The sequence below is a fragment of the Alligator mississippiensis genome, chromosome 14, assembly GCF_030867095.1.
Source record: "Alligator mississippiensis isolate rAllMis1 chromosome 14, rAllMis1, whole genome shotgun sequence".
NCBI classification, from domain to species: Eukaryota; Metazoa; Chordata; order Crocodylia; family Alligatoridae; genus Alligator; species Alligator mississippiensis.
Window position 1 is genome coordinate 10,718,971 of NC_081837.1, and position 18,463 is coordinate 10,737,433.

Sequence of the window (18,463 nt, forward strand, 5' to 3'; positions counted from 1 at the left end):
CTCTTGCACCTTTTCTGCGTGTGAAAAACCCTTCAGTGGGAGTTTCACAGTCCCTCACTGGAATTGGTATGAGCTCGGTGTAGTCCATGCTGTTGCTCAATTGCGAAGATCCACTTCTTCAGTTAAAGGAACTATTCCCTGGCTTTATTAATAGCCAAACTCTTTTCAGTATCAATAGGACCCAGATCTGATCATTAGAGTTTAAAAATGAATAATACCCAGACATTCATGCAGACCTAGTCAGATATTTTACAGTGAATTAATATGCTGTTGATACAGTTTAGATAAACAGCTTTGAGAAATGTATAGCCCGTGTGGACATGAAGATAATTTATTTTGTGGTCATCAGAAAGGAGACGTTCTCTCATTCAGGAGTGGTCCAAAGTGATGGGCATCTGTTAGCCTTGATGTAAATTGCCCAAAATTTGCAGCGACTCTAAGTATCACAGCATCAGAACAATTAGGGTTGGAAGGGAAGCCATCTAGTTCAACTCAAAGAAGGGTCATCCCCAAGTATATCACCCTAGCCAAGATGTTGTCAAGCTGGGTCTTCAAAACCTACAAGGGTGGAGATCCACAACCTCTCTGGGTAGCCTGTTCCTGTGCTTTCCAACCCTCCTAGTGAGAAAGTTTTCTTTTTCCTAATATCTAACCTAAACCTCCCTTGCTGCAACTTGAGACCACTGCTCCTTGTTCTGTTACCTGTCACCACTGAAAATAGTCTAGCTCCATCCTCTTTCGAACCCAGCTTCAGGTGGTTGAAGGCCGCTATTAAATCCCCTTCTCAGTCTTCTCTTCCCCAAATTAAATAAGCCCAGGTCCCTCAGCCTCTCCTCACAAGTCATGTCCCCCAAACCATTCTTGTTGCCCTCCACTGGACTGGCTCCAATTTGTGTACATCCTTTCTGTAGTGGGGGCCCAAAACTGGACACAGCACTCAGGATGTGGCCTCACCAGTGCTGAACAGAGGGGAAGAATCACTTGCTTCAATCTGCTGGCAACACTCCTACCAACGCAGCCCAGTATGCTGTTAGCCTGCTTTGCAAGAAGGGCACGCTGCTGGCTCATATTCAGCTTATTGTCCACTGTGACCCTCAGGTCCTTTTCTGCAGAGCTGGTACCCAACCAGTCAGCCCCCAGCCTGTAGTGGTGCTTGGGATTGTTCCATCCTAAGTGCAGGACTTTGCACTTGTCCTTGTTGAACCTCATGAGATTTCTTCTGGTTCAGTCATCCAGTTTGTCTAGGTCACTCTGAATCCTAGCGCTACCCTCCAGTGTATCCAGTACTCTACCCAGCTTGGTGTCATTTGCAAACTTGCTGAGGGTGCAATCCATCCCATCTTCCAGGTTGTTGATGAAGATATTGAATAAAACCAGACCCAAGACCAACCCCTTGGGCAATGCACTTGATACAGGCTGCCAACTAGACAGTGAGCCATTGATTACTTAGCCTTTGAGCCTGATGATCCAGCCAGTTTTCTATCCACCTTACAGTCCATTCATCCAACCCGTACTTCCTTAGCTTTCTTGCAAGAACGCTGGCCTCAGGGCTTTTTAAATTTTTTTAATTAGAGCATTTCGTTAAGTTCACCTAAAATTGACACACAGCACTAGGAAGGCGCATCGTAATACAGTACGTATTTATGCATCCTCAGCATTTTCAGTTTGCGCGCTGTGTCAGAACTGTATTAAATGCCTTTAACCTCAATTTCCATTTAGATTGCTACTTGTCCATCAGGAAGAGCATCCAATGTATAACGAAAGAGAGTCATTATGGCCTAATTTTACAAATGATTATTAAGAAGTCTAACAAAGTGCTATTTAGATCAATGCTAGAACACATGCATGCAAAAGACCACGAAGGAGAGGAAAAGGTTTAAGTGACTAAAAAGTCATCCCTATTTGACACACTCCTTATTTCCTGCTCTAGCTAGCAACTTCCAACACCACAGGGAAAGGGTGGCTGGGAAAATACTACATTGCGCATGGCAGAGCCATTACGATCATTCCCTTTTTCAACAGAAGTTTTCTACACTGTTTCCACCTACGTAAAACTGATGTCATGCTTTTCATACAGCGTCTCCTCACCCCTCCCACCAACCAAAGACGACGTCTCCATGGACCATATTCATTCTTACCATGAGCAAGACTGGATCAAGTGATACAGGCAAAAATCCCACATAAGACGGTAAGGCTTGATCCCTGCAGAATGAAGACTGCAGACTGAAGACACAGCAATGAGTAGTACTGCTAATGAGTCGCCTTCCAACAAGCTTAAAAAGCCCTTGTGCCCTCTCGCACAGCAGGTCAAGTTCTAGCCTGAAGAGCATTTTTTATTTATTTTTTTATTTTTTATAGCTGAACTGTAAAAACTCCTGAAAACAGGGATTTTGAATGGAAGGGCTCAGAGACCCTTAACTATAGTGGTAGGAACAGTACTGCTATAATAAGGGTAATCACTGCACGTTATATGGAAAAGCTCTCAAGTGATTGCTGTTTGCAGAGGCTGATTAAATATAAATTAAACTCATCTGCATGTTCAGCAAGAGATGTGAATTGAATAGCAAAGGCATCTCTCACCATCAGCTCCACTGAATACTGCTGAACATTTGGCAAAGAGCATCTAATGACCTGGCATGTTTGTACAGAGAGGCTGCTACAGGAAAGCTGGAACAGTGCCACCAACTTTGGCATCTGCCTATTATCTAAATTAAAAAGAAACATGTTCACATACATAAATACGATTTTAGATGGAGTACGAACAAGTGATTATTTATTAGCCCCACATTCATAAGATGAGAATGCAACTTACTGTATTTCTGCTGCTACATTTGCTTTGTTTCATTTTATTGACTTATGTTTTGAGGATCTTTAAGTTCCTGCTCTGCTGTTTCAGATTCATAGTCACCCATTACTGCTCTCTATGCCATAGCCATAAAACAATGAGAGAGGCAATTTCTGGTCAGAGACAAGATACCATACTTTACTCAAAGTGCATTCCCCAGCCACTCTAATAGTAATCAGGAGAAGTGCACACATTGCTTTGTTTGGATGAAAAAACCCTTCCAAAACAGGACTGGCACACTGATTCAGGAACAGACACTAGGACCGTGTGAAGCTTTGGTTCCCAATTCGATTCGGTGGAGATTTGGCCTGATTCGGTGGCCAATCTCCGAATCTGAATCAAATCAGGAGACCCTTTAATCTCTCCAAATCAAATTGGAGAGATTTGGAAATGTTCGGAGATTCGGATGTAGACACAGCTTTAAATGTTTTTTCTATATATCCCTAGGTAGCAGGGGCTCATGAGCGCTGTGATGATGGGGCGCGTGGAGTGTCCTACAGGAACGTGGGGGGGGGGGTCCCCAGCGCACTTGACAGCAGAGCAGGAAGTGGACTAGAAGCACTTCTGGGTCCACTGGAGAGTGCCCAGGGCCCCCCCATGCCCCCCAGCTTGGCAACTGGTGCCTCCTAGATCTGGGGGGGCATCCAGGGTCCCTCCATGGCTGACTGCTGAGCCGGGGGGGCATGGAGTATGGAGGGGGGGCCCTGCACGCTCCCCGACAGACCTGGAAGTGGACCAGAAGTACTTCCAGTCCACTTCTGGGTTTGCTGCCGAGCACATGGAGGGACCCCCGCGCTCCACGTGCCCCAGCATCACAGCGTTCACGAGCTCCACTGGTACCTCGAGGTCTGTACAAAAAACATTTAAAGCTGTGTCTGTGTCCGAATCGCCGATTCTCCGAATCAGCGTCGAACCTTCAGATTTGCATTTGGCCAAATCGAATCAGGACAGTGATCCAAAGCAACGAATCGAATCACTGTCCCTTGAATCAGGCTGAATCTGAATTGAATATGGCCCGCTTCGCACACCCCTAACAGACACATCCAAGGTTGTTTGAGGGATAAGAGAACGAGACCTCTACACAAAGTCTAATTGCCGAGTATTTGGAAGAGCTGTCACAGTCACGCTCCTGCCAGCACACGGACAGTTTAATTCTACACTAGAACGCAGCGTATGAACTGCTCAGTGGAACAGAGAATATCATTGCCCCAGATTATGCTTAATGGGCAGTTGTGGAGGTGATCAACCCTGAGATAAATATTTTGTTCTTGTCAGCTTTGAGATCATCTGGCAGGGAAAGAGAAGGAAGAAAACAGAATGAAGTAGGCAGCCAAGCCAACAGGAATTCAGGAAGGAGTGAGGCACCAAGCCAAAAGCTGCCTTAATAAGGTCTCCAAACCCTACGGTAAAGCTCAAAAGTGAAGACTTCAGCCCCATCAGCTTCAGTCGCACCTGTACCAATCTGACACGAAAGCAGGAGAGAGAATAGCCAAAACAGCTGAACAAATTTTAATAAGACACTGCTATCTTAAAACAGCACTTTAAAGAAATATTTCCCATTTTCAAAAAACAAAACCAAACCAAAACCTTTCAGAAACCCCTTATACATGAAGCCCTGCTGAAAATAGGAAAGGAATTGAAAGTGGCTGTAGGCCACCCCGACTCTGAGGTTAATAAAGCTAAGCCAGGTCCTCAGAAGATATGTTTATTAAAAATATTGATGATGTTTAAGAGGAGGTTGGTAGCAAAGTATGTACCATCTTATGCAAACTAAGCTCCTTAGGTCTTTGAGTCTATTTTTTTTTTTAAATTTAATTTATTTTTACATGTTTGGTACAACTTAAAGCACAGAAAGCTCAAGGCCATTCCTACCTCAAAACAAAAAACTGCCCTTAAACAGGAAGTCAGTTCAGTTTTTTTTAAAGTTAAAAGATGTCTACCCTGAGCAGAGATTCAGTCCTGCAAACTGAGATATGCCAAAGATGCTCCGTTTTTTTTGATGAAAGGCTCCCAAACACATTAGTGATGGGCAGCACTAAAAAGCCTAAGATAGGAACCTCTGTTCTCTCCTTTTTGTCACTTTGAAAGAGAGACTAATCCTTACTCTTTGCACCAGATGCTTGTAAGCACTGCCTGTCAGCGGAGCGCTTGTGACCTCTGCGGAGGAGGGTCACTGCACACGAGTGTGGTTTTGTTATGTGGTTACCTATGTATCCAGCTGGGTTTGGTTGCTTTAGCTGAGTTGCAGAGAGAAATACTTGCATGAACCTAGGTTTGCCATAGGCAGTGGAGCTAAACCTTTAGTGTGTCCTTCCTCCAAGATAGAAATTACACCTGGAGCTACAAAGTTCATTTTGCATCTTCCATTACCATTGTAAACACAAAGCAATAGTCTTAGTACTTTACCTGGTTGGCATAGGAAATGTAGTAGCAGAAATCAGAGCACATGCTGCACCTCAGAGGGCCAGACTCACTGGGTGCATCTACGTGCTTTACTGCTGCAGAGCAGACTAATTCGCTCCACAGGAAAATGTCACTGTCTACACGTGTTAGGGCGCAGTAAATTAAATTGGGGATAGCACTCTTTTATGGTAGAGTACTTTATTTCACCAAAATGGATGTGAAGATGCTGACCAGGGGTGTAAGTTGCCCCAGGTCAGCGCAGTCAGCTGGGGGCCTGCTCTGCCCTGGCTCAAATTGCTGCTCTTCCAGGCTCACATGTAGATGCTGCACCTGGGAGCAGTTTACTCTGGCTTGAACTGCTTTGGAGTTTATTGCTTCAAATTAATTGCATGTCTAGATGCACCTATTGGTTTCTAAAATACTATATTTTTGGCCAAGTGGATTTAAAAAAAAAAAAATGTTATGTAACTTTGCATCTTTCCCATACAATGACATGTCCTTTGCTCTTTCTTGTATTTTATACCATTCTTTTCCAATATTTCAGAAGCATTGCCTACCACCACAGCCCCAAAATCACACCCACAAAGTTTCACACAGTTCAAGGTTGGCACTCACAAGGACAGAAGAGACGATCATGTGGTATCACAGGCCAATGGGTCTCACTCAAAATACTGTACATCAAATCCAACGCTATGCAGGCATCAGGAGACTCAACTATGAGACACTGTTCCATGAAAACAGATATCCCCTTAACTATTGGCTGGGCTCAAAGTATTGTTTCCTTTCAAAAGCTTTTTCTTTTTAAAAGATAAAGTTTAGTTAAATTTTGGAAAAAACATCATTTTGGCTTGACACGAAACCTGTTCTAATGTTTTCCAATGTGAAAGACTTGACAGTTTTGAAGCGTGTTTTCCAAACATGTCTTGTTAGGACATCTGTCAAGATGGACCTTCTTTCACAAATAGTTTGTTTTGCTGAATCTCTGTTTTTTGGCAGTGCAGTTTGGTGAACGGTTCCCATTTTATTTTACTCCCCATGAGCTTAAAAGCACAACACCCCCCTTCCAACACATGCTACTACAACCCCAGAAGCTCTCATATATTAACCAGGCAAATTACGTTAATCTCCTCAACATTTTTATCCTGACACGCACCGTCTTTTTTTGTGTCCTTACAAGGCGAGTCACTCAACTTTCACAAGCTATTACTTCGGTGTCTCAACTATACTTTCACAAGTTATTAGTCCTATATTAACTCCTGCTCCTCTTCGGGGAGATGTTGAAGGCTTGTCTTCCAGAGCCACGGAGAAAAGGAACAAAATGTTTGAATTACAGCAAAAGGACGCCATAAACTGCAGTAATGCAATTCATCAATATTTAAGATCTTGCACAAGGCACACTAAGGGAGTCTATTAAGTTTTCATTAGAGACTTGATGTAACGATCGCTTATACATCATGGGTTGTCAATAACGGTTATAATTTGCTGCATTTATTTACATAATTGCAAGCCTCAAGATTGTTCATGAAGGCTCTTTACAACATTTAAAGAGAACTAAAATAAGACTCTATTGGTTTCTGCACGGTGCCTGCAATATTACATGAAAAAAAATGGTTATTGGAAATAAGTTAACTATAGCCCATCAGTTTCATGATGTTTGGTGGTCGTATAGGCTTGCAGTTAGGCAGGATGAGGCCACAGCCAATGGCAAACAACTATGAACACAAGTTACTAATAAAAGGCACCGATCACCTTGGTAACCAAGCACTACATGCATACTGAAACTAGGGCTGTGCGAAGCTTCGGTTCCTGATTGGATTCGGCGGAGATTTGGCCTGAATCGAATCATATCACTGTCCCCAATTCAGGCCGAATCCGAATTGAATATGGCCCATTTTGCACATCCCTAATTGAAACTCTAAATGTACGGGTTGGTTTCTATTGAGTAAAATTAGATTTAATCCCAGATGAAAAATACACCACCGAATTAAGAAAGGGTTTTGTTAGATGATTACAAAATTTAGTTTAAAACGTACGTGATAGTATTTGGTTACACCCATTCGGTTTGAGTGGGCTTAACTGAGTGGAGTTGCATTCGCTATATTGTCGGCTCATTATCCCCTGGGTGCCCTGTGGAAAATCTAGCTCATCTAGGGAGTTAAAAGTTAGGCCAAAATATTGTCTTCTAGATTCATACTGAAGATTGAAGCAGGACAGCTAGATTCAATCATTTTTAGCATTAAATTCAACTGGTTCCGGTCCCATTCCCACAATACACTTTAATTATCACGGCCACAAAATTCAGGACTTCTCTCATAGAAACTACCCCGATAAATGTAGTGTTTAATGGACCCATGGTCAGAAGTTCAAGCAAGTCTTGTCCAGTTAGTAAGGGGCATGTAGTCAAATACTTAGTTCAGCCATCTCAGTCAGTCATCACATTGATAATACTAAATCCGTTTCAAAAATAGATCTACCCCAAAGTTGGTATATATAGTTTTCTGTAGACTGCAGGAGAAAGACCTTTAATATCATTTAATAGTACAGACTGTAATGGCACTGACCAATCTATCAAAGTAATTAAGCCCACATGATCTAAGTACCGTTGTTTTTGTAAATTTATTGACCTCAGCTATTCCTGTGCACCCTGATGCATTTAAAAACTGGTTGCGACAAGTCTGCAGGTACACTGAAGTTTAGTAGTAGCATCACAAGAGATGTTCAAGATCTGGACTAAGCCTGACCAATGAAGTCTGGAGAAATTTTTGTTCTTATTAATCCCCAAGTATCTTCCATTGCCTCCAAAGGCAAACATATTAACGTTATCAACATTATTGACCCAATGGAGGAACTTTTACCACATCTGAACTCTCAGCAATGTCAGAAGGAGAGCTGACATAAGCAAAGTATAAAGAATTGAATTCCCAGAGAACCTCTTGGAGGGCCTGGGATCCGTTAGGCAGAATAAGTAAAGGTAAATACAGTCTTGGCAGCTTTTGAAGAATAGGAAAATATTACCTTTTTGTTTTCTTTTCCTGTTTGCTCTGCCTGTTACATCCGTCATATACAAACGGTACCTTATTAATGCAAACTTGTTATGAAATTTAAGCATCGTACATAAATAAAGCCTCGATGAAAAAGCCAATATACCAACCAACTATACCTCTCCTCAAGGGGGCCAATATGACTACTTCTTGATTAAATATTACAATGTAGTCAATATTTAACCATTCAGTTGCATTGACTTAATTTCTACATTATTCTGGGAATAAGTGTCCCTGGAGAACTAATTATAGTTTTGCTGTTTTTTTGTTACTTTTTGGCACTTTCTTCTAGCCATTTCTTAAAATTTCTGACGTAGCAGATATGCCATTCAGCTAAGATAAGTTAATTAACGTCACCCACTATATTCCATAAAGTACTTTTGAAAGTTAAAGACAAAAACCTATCACATCTGTTTTAAAAAGTGGAATTGAAATATTCCCTGTAATGATTTTGTTAATGTGAGGTCTAAGGTATTGGTAATGTCCACAACCTTGGAACAAATTTATTAAAAGTCCATGTGTGAGGCATCATGTCTATACAGATTAATGCACCTTAGATACTGTGCGTTTAGTTTAGTACTTAATTAATAAAGTACTAGCTAAATGTGCAGTACCTAAAGTTACTCAGCATTAGTGCTGATGTGCAATGATTTAGTTATGCTTACTATGCATTTACCTAATGCCACAGTGCAGTAGGCTGTTAGCACGGTTTGCAGTGTGATGCTCTACTGCGTAGTGTTATTAGGCTAATGCGCAGTAAGCAGCTCATATAGACGCGCCCAGTGAATAGTTTTGGCCTCTTATTTCAAGTCGGCCCACTGAGCATAACCTTTTCAGAGTCCATGGACAACTCTGAGGATCCATTAACCTACAGAGAGTCCGCTTATTTGCCAACTTCTCTGAGCTTTAAAAAAATGTTTTAAAAAGTACATCAGTTTACAGACAGGTTTCCAAGTTGGCTTTTCTGTGAATTGGAAATTTGCTCTGACCGCAGCCATTGTCAGTGTTCCTATTTGCAGTGCTATGCTAATACCTGACCAGCAATTTCTTTTGATCTTATTCTTCAACATACAAAGGAAGAGAATGAAATTAAGGGTGGGAATGTGAAGAGGGAAATAGGGTAAATGAAACCGTTCTCTCTTCCCCTTTCTTTTCAGTTTCAATCCTTCCTTCCTATCCCAACTCATTATCTTCCCCTAACAAAGGGGAGTTCTGCCATGGCAGATCAGTTTGCTTCTTTACCCCCAAAGCTACTGTATTTAAATGAATATAAGATGATCCCCTGCCGTAATTAGATTCTATATATGGAAAATTTATAAATTTGTTAATTTTCTGAGTATGGAATCTAATTATTGGAAGTTTACCTTGCATTTGTCCCCCTCCCACTGCTACATCAGGGAAAATAAATATAGGGGGTCAGGTAGCTCTCTTGCCCTCTGTTCCCCCAGCTTCTCCCCAGTATAACCCGTTTCCTTTCTCCTTACTGCCAGGCCCTGCTCTCCCTGAGCACATGGAAGGATGTAGCAAATTTGAAAACACTGACCTTGAAATAAACCTAATTGTAGTAATCCCTGGATCCTCCTTTTTCCCTTCTTAAAGAGGGGCACTATATTTGTCCTTTCCCAATCATCCAGAAGCTCCCTCAATTGCCATATGTTTCCAGCAGCTGTGCAATTACATCCACTGACTCCCTCAGTACCCTTGGATGCATTGCATCCAGCCCTATGGACTTGCCCAGCTTTTTTAAATGGCCCCTAACCTGTTCTTTCACCACTGAGGGCTGCTCACCTCCTCCCCAAACTGTGCAGTGTCCAGTGCAATAGTCTGGGAGCTGACCTTGCCTGTGGAAGTATAAAAGGCATTGAGTACTTCAGCCTTTCCTCATCTGTCATTAGTTTGCCTCCCCCATAAAAATTTCTCAAACCCACAAGGGCTGCCGCTTTGAGCTGGGAAGCTCTGCGTCACACACTCAGGTTTGAACTCACCACTTCTTGGTCTCTAGCTCACTATGCAAGCCCCTGTGCAACAGATGGTGCTGTACTAAGCTATAGGGTCACCATGGCCTGAAATGCTGGTTGACTGTGTTGGGGCCCAGCCCAATGGATTATGGTAAACCAGAAAACTTTTGGCCTTGGACTGATATCATACATACTTTGTATTCTCTGTAAGTAGGTACAAAATGTTGCTTAAAACTGTGTTTATGGAGTACCTGTGCTAAAAATGGCAGCCGTTTCAAAAAAAAGTAACATGCATTAATTCTGGATGAGCCAAGTGCATGGGTACTACAGACCAGTCAGCCCCACCTCGGCCCCTGGAAAAATCCTGGAGCAGGTCCTCAAGCAATCCATTTCTAAGCACTTGGAGGAAAAGAAGGTCATTAGGAGCAGTCAGCATGGATTCACCAAGAGCAAGTCATGCCTGACCAACCTGATTGCCTCCTATAATGACATGACTTGCTCTGTGGATGCAGGGAAAGCAATAGATATCATATATCTTGACTACAGCAGGGCATCTGATACCGTCTCCCACAGCACTCTTGCAAGCAAGCTGATGAAGTGTGGGTTAGATGAATGGACTATAAGATGGCTAGAAAGCTGGCTGGATCATTGGGCTCAATGGGTAATGATCAATGGCTTGAGGTTTGGCTGGCAGCCAGTTTCAAGTGGAGTGCCCCAGGGGTTGGTCCTGGGGCTGGTTTTGCTCAATATCTTCATTAACCATCTGGAAGATGAAATGGAGTGCACCCTCAACAAGTTCACGGACGACACCAAGCTTGGGGGAGTGGTAGATATGCTGGAGGGCAGGGCTAGGATTCAGAACGACCTTGAGAAATTGGGGGATTGGGCCAAAAGAAATCTCATGAGATTCAACAAGGACAAGAGCAAAGTCCTGCACTTAGGACAGACCAATCCCACGCACCAGTACAAGTTTGGGACCGACTGGGTGGGCAGCAGTTCTGCAGAAAAGGACCTGGGGGTTAACTGGACAATAATCTGAATATGAGCCAGCAGTGTGCCCATGTTGCCAAGAAGGATAACAGCATACTGGGATGCATTGGGAGCTGTGTTGCCAACAGATTGAGGGAAGTAATTATCAGACTTGTGCAAAGCAGCTAGTATTCGCTTCGGATTTGGCCGATTCGTGGTGCAGTGATTCAAGTTGGGGATTTGAATCACTGTCCCCAATTGATTCCTCCAAATCTCCGAATCATCCAGGCCCATCCCCTGCAACCTGCCCCAGCTCCTGGCTCACTGGGTGCCAGTGGGTGGTGGTGGGGGGTGATCCCCACTGCCCCCCACTGTCCCAGCCCCCCACATGGCTGCCCCACGTGCCACAGCTCCGGCCCTTTAAGGAAAAAAACCCAACCCTAGAAAACCCCCTGGACTCATCATTCCTGCCAGAGGGGGGGCGATCCCCGCTGCCCCACACTGCATGGGGGGCTCTGCATGAGACCCCCCCCCAAAGCCCCGAGGCTGCTGCAGGAGTGATGAGTCCTGGGGCTTTTCTCATTTTTGTTTTTTTTCTTAAAGGCTGCATGTCAGCTGCATTTAATCAACTTCCTAGCTGGCTTCCATTACCGAGCACACGCTGCTTTTGGCGGTCGTTTCATGATAGTGTATTTAATGATGCTTCCTTGTATGCAAATGTAAGATAAAGGAGCTCACCTTATATTCGATTAAATACAGCATCTGCACAAACGCTGTCTGTGTATGCTGACACGCATTCCCCAAATACAACTGCAGCTTCCCACCCTTCTGTGCATTTTGTACCCCTCACAAACAGAGCTGGTTGAGAGCTTTCTCCTGGAAGCATGTTTCTATCAGGAGAGTATTGCTTCTGTACGGCATGTGAACCAAAAGGTGTTTTACTGAAAGGTATTGGTTTCAGTGATCTTCTGACACAAGGAAACCTACCCGGTTTTGCGAGGCTCATTCGATGGGCTGTTGGGAAGTTCCAGTTTCAGCCGTGCAGACTCTCTCGCAGCCATAGACAACAGGACTTTCAAGGTCCCCGCTCTAGGCTCTGGAAACTCAGCTCCAAGTGGGACGTCAACTACTAGGCTCAGTGCTGCAGAGACAGGAGCCCCAGCGGCTCGGCTCTCCAGCTCTGCGGCTCCCAGAAAATATCCAGGTATGTTTAATTCTGAAGATTTTTAGACAAAAACTGATCGTTTTCCCTATCCAGGGTAACACTTCCGAAGGGCTACTTTTTATTTTGAAGCTGAACACTTAAAATATCAGAATTTTCCATGGATTGCAAACCAGCTCTGCTCCTACTTACTGCTTCAGCTGCCTCCACAAAGATGTTTCCAATAAGATTTTGTTAATGCCTGTGTGCGCCCGGGCCTCCCTCCTGTTGGCTCTCAGTTCCTGTCCCTTTACAAAATATTCAGTACAGAGATCCCTAGATAACTTTCCATTTCCCTTTACTCATGTCAACCCCAAGAGGAGTTCAGTGGTCTCCCAATGCCGGCATCCTTCAATACGAACTCAGCCGCCCCAAACAGGGACAACCCCAGAAGGATTCTGCTTCCCAGGGAAAAAACCCAATCAACATTTGGTTGCAGTCTCCCCCATCGTTAAACCCTGACACTATGATTTCACCTTATCCCGCCACTGGAGATGGACCCTTCTTCCCCACCCATGCACTAAATCCGGCTCTACATCTACACTCAGGTTCCTCTCCAAAGAGAGCAGACGAGACAAGGCCGTACAGTGTCCCTAGTAGTCCTGTATTTGGTTGCAGTTATACTATGGTTAGTTAATATGGGTTCCCCCCCCCCCTATTTTGTAGTGCCTTACTGAGAAGTCAGCAGTAGACAGAGCTCATAAAATGGTTCCTACTGCTTTAGCATGCCAGGGTTTTGCCGGTTATTTGTGCTTGCATTTTCCTCCAAGTTGTAGCAAGGGATGCCGATGCAATACCTTTATAAGCCAGGCAGCCTTCTCAAGTAACTAGGCAAAGCTCAAAAGGACGGGCTGGGCTGTAGCTACCCCCAGTACCTTTGCCCTAGTATTCTTTAAACAACTGAGCGCATTCTTGCGGTTGTCAAGGTGCTTCTAAGTGCCCGTCAGCGTTGTTTTTAAGAGACATGGTTATTTCTGTAGGAGACACGGTAAGTGCTGTATTTTGTCCCTGTCCGCTGTTTGCAGCGACAAGCTCTCAAAATAGCACAGACTCTTCCCCATTGCATCTTTCCTTTCCAATACGCTCGGCAGCAGTCTTCCTAGGAACAGAAAGCAGCTGCGGACAAAGTGCCCTACGGGCGAGGATAAAAACCGATGGACCTGGAACACCTACAGAAAGAAAGCGCTACTTCGCCTCCTTGCCATTAAGCGCTTGTATTGGCCTCTTAATTGGTTCTGCAGGAATGTCTCTGATCTCTGCCAAGTGTGTGCGTCTCGCCACACACTCGGAGGCAATGCAAGCCCTTTCTAAAGCAAGTCTTATCTTACTTAAAAATACCTTTGCAATGTGACGACTTCTAGTGGTCTCTCGTGAAATAAGCACCTGTAAAGGATTCAATAAGGGACCTGCGTGCTTTGTACTTGTCCGGTTGTGCAGGGGTTGGATTCATAGAGATTTGATACATCTAAATAAAGTCATGTGTGTGGTTGCAAAGTTGCCAGGCTGACAGAATTAAGTGCAAATCTCTTATAGCACAAGAAAATTGTTGCTAAGGCAGAGAAACTTCTCCAACTTTGCCTTATAACTGTACGCTCAACCCTGCGCACAAGGGGTCGCGGCCGCCTGAAGCACAACATCTCTCTCTCTGGTTCACTCACTTCCTGGCCCTCCTGCAGAGGCTGCCAACATATACAGGATATACAGCAGACTGCCAACATAGGCTGCTAGGATATACAGCAGATTTCCTTTGGGAAATGGAGTGGATATTTCTGACCTTGGTCTAAAGCAAGAAAACTTAAAACTGTCTACCTTCACAGTCTTAACAGCAGTTATATGGGTATAAAACAATACAAGTCTGTGTGCTCTGAGAGCAGCAGCAGCAATGGCACACCACTCCTTTAACCCTATAAATTACAGTGATTTTATAACACTGCTCTAGGAGCAGGCAGATGTAACCATCACATTAGAAGAGCTGATACATGCTCCTTAGCAGCACTTCCCCTTTTCTTTGCACACAGTTGAAAGTGAACCTGTTCACAGTTTCTTGCACCTTTTTGCCTCCGACTGACCCGAGATCAGAACTCAGAACGAGCGTGGCAGGCTGTCACCGGTGCGAGGAGTGTTACACATCGGCCCTTGGCAAACATTACATTGGTTGCACGTTACACGTGAGCATCGCACGACAAATCTTAACATGCCGGACATTAAACCAGTTTCTCCCTGGCTAAAAATGAAGTCGTTGCAACCGAGGTTGTAACAAAAGTTCTAACGTGTAGCTAGCTGGCATGTCATGATTTGCCGTGTGATACATGCATATAACATGATGAATGTAACGTCTACCAGGGGCCGCTGAAGACACTTACCTACTCTGTACATATTATAAACTGACCTACATTTTTTAAATTAAACTTTGCGATTCCTAATGTCATTTCATGCAGGCAATACAGGCTCAGGTTAGGAACACTGACTATTTATGTACGTACACTCCTCTGAGCTCAGAAAGAGCAAATTTATTTTTCAAGGCTGGCCAGATATTATCTTAATCAAATTATTGTTATGGTGAGTAACGGCTGAGGTTAAACAGTTGCTATCCTGAATTGAAAGCATATTGGGCTTTGTTTGGAGGAAAGAAAACTGACAGCGTGCCATCTAGTGGCCAAAGAAGAGCCATGTCTTCACAGTGTAGATCTGCAGGACGTTATCTATGGGGTAGAGAGAGAAAGAACCACACTGGAAATACAGCCAATCTGCTGCTAACACATGCTGATTTTCTCTCTCCCCGCTTGCATGCAGCCTTCTGTCAGCTAAGTATTAAAAGGCAGTATTCTGTATGCAACTGGCTAGTGTGCAGTTTCCCTAGTGTGTTATTGGGCTAGCCAGGGTGATGCTAGTAGTGAAAATAGGCCCCATCTGTGTCTGAGTGTAGGAAGATATTATAAGTACAACATGAAATGCCTTTGGGCCCCGAAGACTCTCTCTGAGGTTTTACATTGTAAAATGCCCAACTTTACAGAGACACTGAGCATCCATGTCTTCCGCTCAGCCTCCCTGAAAAATCCCATCCCCAGACAGTCCCTGGAAAACTTGTCTCAGCTTCATCTGCAATTTGCAGGCATCTCAACCAGTTCTCATGCACCTTGGAGCAAAGTTTACAGACAGTACCAAGGTCCACAAGCCAAGGAAGCTGCTCCCATACCACCCCGTTCATCTCCTTGTTTTATTGAGTTTTAAAGTAATTACTGGGAGGAGGATGGCACCGTAGCAGGATCACAGATTTATCTGAGCTCTTGAGATAGTTGCGAGGCATAGCAATGCTATCAGCAGAAGATCGGTGGCTTCTTGAGGTTCTTTATGATACATTTTTGATTTAGGAGCAGAAGCAGAGATAAGTCATTATAATACCCACTTTGAAAGTTCAATTCCGTGAACAACCATCCTGGTACAGAATGACTTGCAAGTGATTATGGCCAGAGGGAAAACACTAAAGAAGATTCATTAATGGATTCTCCTGGTGTGGCTTATTCAGGCCTTGCTTTAGCTATCTCCTAGAGCTCATTGAAAACAGAGACTGGAGGGCATTTATTTGGAAAGTATTTTGAACTAAGGGTGTACAGTGAAGTTATGACATTCAAGCCTTACCAGCAAGAGGGAGCCAGCCCAAAGATACTAATATAGGTAGTATTAATCTTGCCCTCAAGACTTGGAATATCCTCCCCTTTCTGAAATACACTCTTTCATGCAAATCCCTCGAAACACATACTGAAGGTACCATCTGAGCTAAGGTAGCGCCTCTATTATCCCAGTATGGGGCCTCTGAAAGTTTGTTGCATTCAGTAGATATTTTTTCCTCTCTCACACTGACTTGCACACATGAGTGTTAACCCTTTAACTCTGTGTTATTACATGGGTCAAAGACTATGCCGTGTGCTAGTTCTAGCAGTAATAACACAGGATGACCCTACGGTTCATATCCTTTGGGAAGTACTGACCAATAAAGTTGGTGACTGACAAAAATAGTCACCGATGTAATTCCAAGTGATTCCAAGCACTTGATCTGAAACAATAATTGGGTTTAAGTACAGACCATGTCACTTCTGTACACAGCCATCTTTTCATACCAGAGGAGATAATCTGCCACTGAACTGAGCTCTATGTGGCCACAAACCACTGAATTGAGGGCTAAAAATCCAGGTGCTGAAGTCTAATGAGTCCCACGGAAAGAGAAGAAGCAAGGATCATAGCAGTAATGTGACAAGTCAGTGATCTAGAGGCATATGTATTGCAAAGTCTTATCAGTAACAGTGAGACTTGGAAATGCACGCAGCATAGATCAATATGGAAAGAGATAGAAACAATGGGAACAGCAAGTGGAGGGGATGTGACAATGGGCTCTAGTCCAGAGCTGAGACCCTGAAAAGGAAAGAAATGGACAAAAATGCCTTTAGAAGCAAGAACAGGCTGATGCACGAACATAGCCTTGTAGTGCACAACGACAGTGCTGCATAAATGTGCACCTTAGTGCCAAGTTCATTGTTATTTTATTGGTACAGCATTAAGACTTGTCCATAGTGAATCAACTGGGACCAATTTAGAAGAAGATTAATGTTTACATAGATAAACCCAGGTCCCCAGGTGCCTTTTAAAGCTATTCTTCATGCTATAAAAGGTGTCATTAAAACCCCCCTATGAAATATCTGCCTTTTTATTGCTTCAGACACCTTTGTGTCTACTCAGGGTTTTGCAAAATGTTACACAGTTATGCCCAAGTTGAATGGCATGATTTTTCCTAAACTTTCAAGACTAGTCAGAGGACGAACAAACAGTTGTATTGATCCTGAGGTCGTGTGACAAAGTGTGACACAAAAATGGCATCGAGACGTTTATAACGCTACTCCTCTCAACAATGTTCTGAGTGTTAACTCTGGACTCTAAGCCAAATAAAAGAGAAAGAAGTCTTTGCCCTGTGGCATTCAAGAGAGACAGCAAGAAAAAGCAAGGGACAAATTCAAGAAATGGTTGCTCCTGTGCCAAACAAAGTGTGAGGCCGTGCAGATCATTATGGATCTAGAGATACGTCTCCAAACATCTGAAGAAAAATGGGCAAATGAAGGATTCTGCTCAGCGCTCGGCATGTGCCCATTTCAGTCATTACTTCCTAAGCAACTCCAGTTAATTATCACCCCCTCCAGCCAGTTATTGCACAGGTCTACAATAAAATCAGACCAAGCAATTAGCTTTTGGTACAGGATTTCCATCGACATGCAGCTGTGTAGCAAATAGGGCAATACATTTATACTTACACATCTAAGCGGGTGTGTAATGTGCTCTTAGAAGAGCAATGTTTTGTGTTCTGGCTCAGACTCTGCATTCTGTCAGACTAGTCAGCAGTAGCATTGATAATCAATGCCACAAGACCTTCCTTCTCCTCCTCTCCCCAAGTATACGAAGAAACAGTTTGTTTCTGCTCTGAAATGAGATGTGCATTCCCTTGGAGCTATTCACTGCTTGCATATTGGCCCAGAATGTGACTGTGAACAGGCTCTTGTCCGGGAAAGGACAAGCTAGCAGGCTAGCACATGCAAAGAGCCATGACATAGATGAGTTCCCTGTTGCACCAGCCTGGATCAAGAAGTTCCCTCGCTAGCTTTCATGAAGGCTGATGAGTTTGACCATGGGCCAGGATCCAGCTCTGCAGTCCAGATGCAACTCCACAGCTGTTCAAGTACACAGCAAAGATGGGGTAGTCCATTTTTCTGCCCCCTAACTTAACACTTGGCTTTTTAATATGTGCTGTCCAAAGGGAAGGACAAGAGTCCTACGCATAAACTACCTGAACCCCCAGCTCACTCTCTCTTAGGTGAAAGGTGTTAGTTGATTTTCTAGTGCCAAACTGCATTTTCCATTTCCATACTAAGGCATGTGAACCACATGTGACAAAAGGAAGTGAAAACATATTTTCAAGAAACCCACAAGCACGCAGCATACAATTGAATTAATCCTCATTTGCTTTTTTCAATGGATTAATATAGAAGAGGTCTACTTGAAA